The following is a 10194-nucleotide window of genomic DNA, read 5'->3' on the forward strand; positions in this document are numbered from 1 at the left end:
CCTGCAGGAGTGTACCCCCTACCACAAATTTATTTCCTCATAACTTTCAGGAAAATGGATATTTTTTAATGAAATTTTCTGAAAAAAACCTTTGTCATAATGTGGATTATGATTTATTGGAATTTGAATGCAAAAAAAAAAAAAAACAAAACAAAAAAAACTGACAGGCTATAACACATACACTGACATACATCACTTAATTTTATAAGGTAGCAAGCCTAAAATATAAACAGTCTTTGGGATGATGCTGGTGAGCTAAGACAGTTAATACCATTTACTTACAATATTTTCATATTGAAGCAGAAAAAAAAAAATTCTTCTATTATATGCCCCGTTACACAACATAATTATTTCTAGCCACTGATGAAATTTTTTTAAAGTATTTTTTCTTAGTATATACTTTTCTGATTAAGCTTTTATTTCGTGTATTAAAATATGTTAAAACTAAAATAACCATTGTTTTTCTTACTGAAGGCATTTCTAAATCATTTAATTTCTAAACAGTTCTGTTCTATATTTATATATCATGTTCTATATTTATATATATATATATATAACAATAACATTGTTGGTTATAAGGTCAATCACTGATTCATAGTACTTCCAATAGTAAGAGTGACAACAAAGAATCTGTAACTCAGGTGAAATAATTATCACAAGATGCTTTTATTTGAAAGCTCCAATTTATCATTTATCATTCCTCAGGCATGCATGTGTAGTTAAGAAGTTTGCAACCACATGGTTTTGAGTTCAGTCCTATTGAATGGTACCTTGGGCAAGTGTTTTCAACTATAGCACTTGGCTGGCCAATGCCTCATGAATAAATTTGGTTAAGTGGAAACTGTGTGAAAGACCATTATATGTATGTCCGTATGTATATATATATATATATATTATATATATATATGTGTGTGTGTTTTTGTCCCCCTCCATCACTTGACGACCAGTGTTGGTTTGTTTACATCCATGTAAACTAGGGATTCAGTAAGAGAGACTGACAGAATAAGCGCTAGACTTAAAACTAAGTACTGAGGTTGATTTGTTTGACTAGACCCATCAAGAAGGTACCCCAGCATGGCCGCAGTCCAAGGAATGAAACAAGAGATAATAGATGAAGGGCATTAGTGAAACAGTCATTAGAATGTTGAACAGAATGGTTTGCAGTATTCCTTCTAGCTATCTATGTTCTGGTGTTCTGGGTTCAAACCTTTTATTTTTTAAGGTCGGTAAATATAATACTAATCCAATACTGGGGGTGTCTATTCTTTTCTCTGGAAGAAATTGGCTGGCATAAAATGCCTAAGACACCATATACTGCAATGGCATTGCACCCCTGAATCCATCCAAAGTTGAGGACCCAAAGAAGTGGCATGTGGCCCAGTGGTTAAAGTGTTGGCCTCACAATCATGAGGTAGTGAGTTTGATTCCTGGACTGGGCTGTGTGTTGTGTTCTTGAGCACATTGCTCCAGTTCATTCAGCTGTAGAAATGAGTTGCAATATCACTGGTGCCAAGCTGTATCAGTCTTTACCTTTCCCTTGGATAACATTATTGGTGTGAAGAGAGGAGGCTGGTATGCATGAGCAACTGCTGGTCTTCCATAAACAACCTTGCCCGGACTTGAGCCTCGGAGGGTAACTAAGAATGTAAAGAGTTGGAAGAAATTCCACAAAGCTGTTTTTCTGAAGCTTCAAAAATTCTACCATTTCACTATCCAATCATATCATCTAACATAGATCCCAAGTCAAATATTTTGTGAAAGTGATGTATTCATTTAAATAGATCCTAGAATATAACTGGTACTTATTTTCTGAAACCCAGAAGTATTAAAGGCTGAATTTGAATAATGTGTTAAGGACACACAGGCACATTCTAGCATTTGCACATAACCACAAATTTTTGTAGAAGGATATACTTGATAAAATTGACTTCAGTATTGGACTAGTACATAATTTATTGAAACTAGAAGAACGAAAGACAAAATAAAAATTTAAAAAAAAAGGGTATTTGGGCTCAGATATAGGCACAGGTATGGTGAGGTGGTTAAGAAGCTTGCTTTCCAACAATATATTTGTGGGTTCAGTACCTCGGTGTGGCAGCTTAGGTGTCTTCCACTATAGCTTCATGTTGACCAAAGCTTTGCAAGTGGATTTGGTAAATGGAAACTGAAAGAAGCCCATTTATGTGTGTGTGTGTTTGTACACTTGTCTTGACATTATATGATGGTTGTAAATAAGCATCACTGTCATACAGGTGGTGTTGTTTGTTTCCAGTCTTCTGTAGAAAACATATCTAGCCTTGGGAACTATTACAGGTGAGGGTTGGCAGCAGGAAAGGTATCTGGTGGTGGAAAATATGCCTAAACAAATTCCATCTGACTCATGCAAGCATGGAAAAGTGGACATTAAATGGTGATAATGATGAAGAACATATGGGTATGTAACTAAATACTACAAGGAATTTTGTCAGCTGCTATACCATTTCTGTTATCCATGAATAAATGTATCTATTCTACATATTATTTCTTTATTGCCCACAAGGGGCTAAACATAGAGGGGACAAACAAGGACAAGCAAAGGGATTAAGTCGATTACATTGACCCAAGTGCGTAATTGGTACTAATTTTATCGACCCAGAAAGGATGAAAGGCAAAGTCGACCTTGGTGGAATTTGAACTCAGAATGTAACGGCAAATGAAATACCGCTAAGCATTTTGCCCGGTGTGCTAATGTTTCTGCTAGCTCACCACCTTAGTTTTTCTTTACTACCCACAAGGGGCTAAACACAGGGAGGACAAACAAGGACAGACAAACGGATTAAGTCAATTATATCGATCCCAGTGCGTAACTGGTACTTAATTTATCGACCCCGAAAGGATGAAAGGCAAAGCTGACCTCAGCGGAATTTGAACTCAGAACGTAACAGCAGACGAAATACCGCTAAGCATTTCGCCCAGCATGCTAACGTTTCTGCCAGCTCACCACCTTCTATTCTGCATATGTCAAACTACTTAGTTTCAAGTCTCTATGGTACACAGATGAACCTCCCATCTCATTAGCTCCATGTAGTTGACTCATCAGATATCACATAAAATATGTTGGGTCTTTTCTTTTTTCATGACAAAATGACAATAGTGTGTTAATAATTAATACAGCAAATATTGAATGAATATATTGTTGTGCAGAAGTGAGCCAAAACATTGAAAAATTACACTGATTTAGCTATTGAATCAAAGACATTGCAGTATAAGAAATGTACCGTAAATCCTTAAGTATAATCCACATTTTTTTCCCAAAATTTAAGGGTCAAAATCCTTACTATGTACTATATACGAGGTTAAAAATGAAAAATATTTTCTAAGCAATGTCCGAGTCTCTATTTGCTGTCCGGCAATGTTTATTCAAACGCATTTTGTGATGTCGGGCGCGAAAATACCTTAAGCTAAGCCTGAAAGCAATGAAGTCATAAAAGAATCATCCATAACTTGCAGTAAGCAACATTTATTAAACATTATTACTGTTATTCTTTATTTTCTACAAACATAATGGACAAAAAAGCTACACGTTTTCATTGTGTTATATGTACAATAATAATAAAGGACGTTACCGTATACATTTTTACAAACCAAGGATGTTATATAGACCTCCTTGACTCAAGTTAGAGAAGGGGTGCGTATTATACACAAGGTTTAGGTTTTTCAGAGGTACAGCCCCCTAAAAATCCCGTGTGTGTTATACTCAAGGGCGGACTATACTCGAGGATTTATGGTATCTATTATTTTACTTATTATTGGTTTCACTGAATTTATGCACAACTATATCTGTAAAGATATCAACAATTTTCCTCTAAGGAAAAGTTCAATAGGTGTGTTCTTGAAAATAGTAATCCAATCCTAGGGTCTTTGGTGCCTTGCTGTACACAATAAGACTCATCCTCCAAAGCAAAATTGTTAATGTTTCTCCCCTTGCTGAAGAATATTGGCCTGCAAGAGCCTTTTGCTGATTCTACATAAAAAGCATCTTTGCTGGTGTCACATAAAAAGCTTCCATGCAAGCACCCATGCTGATGCCACGTAAAAGCACCCACACCACCCTGTAAAGTGGTTGGCATTTGGGAAAGGCATACAGCCATAGAAACCATGCCAAATCAGACTGGTACCTGGTGCAGCTCTTCTGCTGGCCAGCTCTGGTCAAACCATTCAACCCATGCCAGCATGGAAAATAGATGTTAAATGATAATGGTACTCTCTTTACTCTTTTACTTGTTCCAGTCATTTGACTGTGGCCATGCTGGAGCACCACCTTTAGTCGAGCAAATCGACCCCAGGTCTTATTTTTTGTAAGCCTAGTACTTATTCCATCAGTCTCTTTTACCGAACTGCTAAGTTACGGGGACGTAAACACACCAGCATCGGTTGTCAAGTGATGTTGGGGGGGACAAACACAGACACACAAACACTCACACATATATATACATATATACGACGGGCTTCTTTCAGTTTCCATCTACCAAATCCACTCACAAGGCTTTGGTCGGCCTGAGGCTATAGTAGAAGACACTTGCCCAAGGTGCCACGCGGTGAGACTGAACCCGGAACCATGTGGTTGGTAAGCAAGCTACTTACCACACAGCCACTTGTTAACTTTTGGCATTTTTATGTATGGTTTCCAAGTTTTGCTTATTTGTTTTTGATGCTAGAGAGGAGACCCTTAATCGTTATTGTCATCATTAACATCTACTTTTTCATGCTTGCATGGGTCAGATGGGGTTTGTTGGGGCATATTTTCTACACCTAGATGCCCTTCCTAAAGTCACCTTTCACATGTTTATAAGGAAGGTAATGTTTTCTATGGTTGGACATATTTTTCATGGAAGACTGGAAATGAACAACATGCTTATTCACAACATCATGTGATGTCAAGATAAGAGTACAAATACACATACCTACAAGAAGCTTTTTTTCAGTTTCTATCTACCGAATCCACTCACACAGCTTTGGTTGGCCCAGGGCTATAGAAGACACTGTTCATTTCTTAAGGCACCATGCAATTGGACGGAACCCAAGACCATATGATCAGGAAGCAAGCTTGTTAGCCACACATTTATAGGTGTTGGTAAGGTTGTATTAAGATCCACAGAGGCCTTAAGCACTTAAAAGATTTTAGTGCCCCAATATATAAGTAATTCAAAATATAAACGATAAACCATACTTCATTCTATTATTATCTTTTATTATGAAAGGCAAAGTTGACGATGAGATTTAAACCCATAGTATATAGCGCCAGAACAAATGCTAAAAGCCCCCCCCCCTTCTAACAATGCCATTGGTTTGCCACCTTTATAATTTTTTCTGATTTAGGCTCAAGGCCAGCAGTTTTTGAGAGGAAGGGGTTAGTTGCTAACACTGATCCCAATACTTGACTGGCTGAAACGTTAGCACGCCGGGCGAAATGCTTAGCAGTATTTCGTCTGCGTTACGTTGTGAGTTCAAATTCCGCCGTGGTCGACTTTGCCTTTCATCCTTTCGAGGTCGATAAATTAAGTACCAGTAACGCACTGGGGTCGATGTAATCGACTTAATACCTATGTCTGTCCTTTTTTGTCCCCTCTGTGTTTAGCCCCTTGTGGGTAATAAAGAAATTGGTATGTCATTTTATCAACCTTGGCGGAGTGGGGTGGTGGGGTGGAAGGCAAAGTTAACCTTGAAAGTCAGAATATAATCAGAAGAAAATACTGTTTTGCTAATTCACCATCCTTGTAGTAGTAGTAGTAGTAGTAGTAGTAGTAGTAGTGATTTCAAATTTTGGAACAAGGCTAGCAATTTTTGGGAAGGAGGTAAGTCAATTGCATTGACCCCAGTGCTCAACTGGTACTTACTTTATCAACCCTGGAAGGATGCAAGACAGGCAGCTTTGGCAGAATTTGAACTGAGAATGTAAAGATAGACGAAATGCAGGTAACCATTCTGCCAACTGACCACCTTAGTAGTAGTAGTAGTAGTAATAGTAGTAATCCTTTCTTTTATAAACACAAGGCCTGAAATTTTGGTGGGGAGGGGGCAAGTCGATTACATTTTACTGGTACTTAATTTATCGATTCCAAAATGACGCAAGGCAAAGTCAACCATGGCAGAATTTGAACCCAAAACGTGAAGACAGATGAAATACTGCTAAGCATTTTGCCCAATGTGCTAACGACTCAGCCAGCTCACTTTATTGTAGTAGTAGTAGTAATAATAATGATTTCAAATTTTGGCACAAGGTCAGTAATTTTGAGGGATGCATCAACCTCAGTGCTCAACTTGAACTTATTTGATCAGTTCTGAAGGGACAGAAGGCAAAGCCAACCTCGGCAGAATTCAAACTCAGAATGTGAAGGGCAAGAAGAAATGCTGCTAAGCTTCATCCGATGCACCAGTGATTCTGGCAGTACCCCATCTTAATAATACTTTCTACTATAGGCACAAGGCTTGAAATTTTTGGAGAGGGGGTAGTCGATTACATTGACCCCCCCAATGCTCAATTGGTACAACTTTAGCTGCCCCAAAAGGATGAAAGGCAAAGTCAGCTCCAGTGGCATTTGAACTCAGAATGTAAAGACAGATGAAAAGCCACAAAAGTATTTTGTCCGGCATGCTAACAATTCTGCTAGCTCACCATTTCCCCCCACCTTAATAATAATTATGAAGTATATAGTTCCTAATTAAGGTAAGTGTGAATTTTCAAAAAAAGATGACAGCCTGATGGTGATAATGGATGTTCTCTGCAGAATATACAGAAATAATCTTAGTGTTTGGAGGGGGGCTTGTTGAAATATGAGGTCTCATATCTCCTATTGACTGTACACATCAAACAATATTGTATGTATGATATATTGATATCATAGTCATATCAATGTGTTGTTTATATACAACAGTATTGGTGTTTTATTTAAGTGATGTTTTAATTGATAGAGCCATGTCCATATGTGGTTTCAACACAGCAGTATTGCTTTCTGTATTATATACATATGTTGACAACTGTCTCAGTATCTAGTTTATACACAACACTATTGTTTTCTGTATTATATATGGGATGTTAATAACTGTCAATATGTGATTTATACACAGCAATAATTTCTGTATTATATCTGTATTTTAACTATATCAGTATGTGGTTTATACACAACAATATTGTTTTCTCTAATACTTACATGATGCAATGGTAACTATCAGCATGTAGTTTATACTCAACAATATTGTCTTGTGTATAATATATGTTGATATAATTGTTTTGATATGTGATTTATATTCAACAATATTGACGCCTATATTTTATGAATTGGTACAGCTTTAACAAAGTATAGTTTATACATAGCAACATTGATGTTAGTATTGTATTTATGATGTATTGAAAGAACCATATTGGTGTGTGGTTTATATATACACCAATATTAGTATCATTTATGGTAACAATATTTTTGGTACATTATCTCAACATTGGAACTAACAGAAAGTGTAACATTTGAAAACCTTATGTTACCAGATAGATAATCTGTACTATATATTAATGGATAAGCTGTGTAAGGTGTATATTAATAGATAATGTATGTATATAATTGGATAATCTCTGTAGTGTATTTTTAATAGATAATCTGTGTATATAATTGGATAATCTCTGTAGTGTATTTTTAATAGATAATCTGTGTATATAAATGGATAATCTATGTGATGTGTATTAAGATAATCTTTGATGTAGATAAAGATAATCTATGTGTAAATAAATGGATGTGTGTGTGTATATTAGCAAATAATCTGAGTTATAAAGAGTTATTGTATATGTATACAAATAGTTAATCTACGTGGGGTATATTAATGGATAATCTATATGTATATAAATGGACAATGTGTGTTGTACTTAAATTGGATAATGTGGCTGGTGTATATTGCTAGATAATCTTTGTATATAAATGGATAATCTGTGGTGTATATAAATGTATGTGATGTATATTAACGGATTATCTATGTCTATAGCAAATGGACAATTTGCGTGTGGTATATAGACTGGATAATCCGTGTTGAATGTTAAAAGATAACATATGAATATACGGTGTTATTTCTACCTAAATAGATGCTGAAGTCCTGTACATGCTAAAGACAAGACCAACGTGTAAAGAAATTGTATAGCTAATATCTCACTTGTACTTGCTAAACTTAATCACCATTCATTCATCTTATCCTATGAGCACTAAAATCACCAGTCCATGGAACTTGTGTACAATGAATATTATATAGACATATGTAGATGGAGGTGTGTGTATGTACACACGAACATGTGGTACTTACAAACGTTCACTTATTTGCTTTGGAGTCAGAATGAAAAAAAACAAAAAACAACTGCAAACACAGACATAGCGAAAGATGCATTCACGTTACTCATACTAATAGACAGACAGCTAGATAGACAGATAGACAGACAGCTAGATAGACAGATAGATAGATACAAGCAGGAACGGAATGATAGACTCACACGTACATATACAATGTGTTATGTTTGGACAAACAGAGATATGTAGATACAATATGATGGACCAAATATATTGACACAAATTATCAGATTACGTGTGGCCGGACAAACAGGGAGATATATGGAGCGACAGACAAATAGCTATACACACGCACACATGGTGGACGATGGACAGTTGTACAAACGGACAGCTGAGATAGATATATGGATGGGTCAACTGAGTGATAGATAGGCAAATGTACGCACGAGCAGACTGGCGGATACGGATAGGTTTATGTATGGTCGGACGTAAGATAGCTAGATAGACGGACTGACGGACACACACCTGCATATATACAGTTTAGCATACAAATAGATAGACAGACAGACAGACAGATAGATAGATAGATAAACAGATGTACAGGCGGATATAGATTGATGTATGATCGGACAGTAAGCTGGCGAGATAGATGGACCGACGGTCATACATACATACTTACAGACAGATAAACAGATAGATAGATAGATAGACAGATAGATATGTTTCATTATTAGCCACACAGGACTGATTACAGAGGGGAGATAGATAGATAGATAGATAGATAGATAGAATAGATAGATAGATAGATAGATAGATAGATAGATAGATAGATAGATAGATAGATAGATAGATAGATAGATAGATAGGTAGGTAGATAGACAGATAGAAAGATAGGTAGGTAGATAGACAGATAGATAGATAGATAGATATGTTTCATTATTAGTCACACAGGGCTGAACCTCAGAGGGGAGATAGATAGATAGATAGATGGATAAGATAGATAGATAGATACATGTACAGACGGAGGACAGGCAGGTTGGTAGATGAGTGTATAGAGGGGCAACCAGACAGATATACAAACGAGCAGACATTCAGTAAGATATATGGATAAATAAATAGATACAAACATATTTCTTAGGATTACTTAGGACATTGCATACATATACACAGCACGGAAACTTATAATAACGCTTTATAGCTTCCTTGGAACGTTGCATTTACATAGATGCGGTGAAGTTGACGTAATGAGTCGACGTCTCGGTTTCGAATCCTGGACGGAACCGCATTTCCTATCACTAAAAAGCATGAGTGTTGGAACATTATATTTCTCTGTGATTATAAATGTGTCTTCATATCTTCATAAATAAATATGTGTGTGTGTGTGTGTGTGTTTGTGGATGTTATGTTTACATACGTAGACGATATAGCAGAATCGGAACACACACACGCAAGATCACATTGAACTCATATGTATATATGTTTACATACAGTGTATTGTAACAAGGAAACATGCATATATATACACACATACACACATATCGTATTAAGAGCACGCAAACATACACGCACATACACGCAAATATACGCATACATATGATTATGTATACGCTCACGCACATGATCATATCGTTTGAAGAAACGGTAAACAAACACTCACATATATACACATTTTTGCAACAGACAATACCGTGCGCGCGCGCGCACGTACTGGATATTGAACTATACACTCAGATACACACTTTGTTTGTCTATCTATCTATCTATCTATCTATCTATCTGTCTATCTGTCTATCTATCTATCTGTCTGCTAGTATGTATGAATGAAGAAATATACACTAACACATTGCATGGAATTAAAGAAACACGCAGAGGTGCACGCATTCACAGACAG

General features: G+C 36.4%; 2 protein-coding genes across 3 annotated transcripts in view; one reads left to right on the top strand and one right to left on the bottom strand.

Moving 5' to 3' along the window:
• LOC115210382 (mitochondrial inner membrane protease subunit 2) overlaps positions 1-10194 on the top strand; it is a 646016-nt gene that overhangs the window by 162439 nt on the left and 473383 nt on the right. The gene's annotated exons all lie outside the window — the stretch shown is intronic.
• The window catches only part of LOC115210381 (leucine-rich repeat neuronal protein 1), a 99285-nt gene that overhangs the window by 88112 nt on the left and 979 nt on the right, over positions 1-10194 (bottom strand). The gene's annotated exons all lie outside the window — the stretch shown is intronic.

This window comes from Octopus sinensis, linkage group LG4, assembly GCF_006345805.1.
Source record: "Octopus sinensis linkage group LG4, ASM634580v1, whole genome shotgun sequence".
Taxonomy (NCBI): domain Eukaryota; kingdom Metazoa; phylum Mollusca; class Cephalopoda; order Octopoda; family Octopodidae; genus Octopus; species Octopus sinensis.